The sequence below is a fragment of the Penaeus monodon genome, chromosome 34 (assembly GCF_015228065.2).
Source record: "Penaeus monodon isolate SGIC_2016 chromosome 34, NSTDA_Pmon_1, whole genome shotgun sequence".
Classification (NCBI taxonomy): Eukaryota; Metazoa; Arthropoda; class Malacostraca; order Decapoda; family Penaeidae; genus Penaeus; species Penaeus monodon.
In genome coordinates this window covers 8,639,701-8,640,031 of record NC_051419.1, presented here as the reverse complement: position 1 = coordinate 8,640,031, position 331 = coordinate 8,639,701, and positions in this window count along the sequence as shown.

The window sequence follows — 331 nt, the reverse complement described above, 5'->3', positions numbered from 1 at the left end:
AGCAAGAGGTAAAAAACACCTACACAAAAAATGCTCATCTTTTCTTACAGTCTACGCATGGCCCCCAAGACAAATCTTTTTTACATCCCTTAACAATGCTAAAACCACTATTCCCTTTCCCCCATCCCCTTCATAACATTAACAAGTGTATAGAGGTCGAGTGCAGAAACCTCTCAAGGTTGCAGTGGCAATATCCTAGCTGCTATGGGATACTGTTTACATTACTCGGATCGGTTTAGAAAAGGGGACACAACAAGGTTCTTGCTTCTCGACTTCTAAGAAAAAAGAGAGAAAATAAAGGTGAAATTTCCTTACCCAAAAAAGGGAAAAG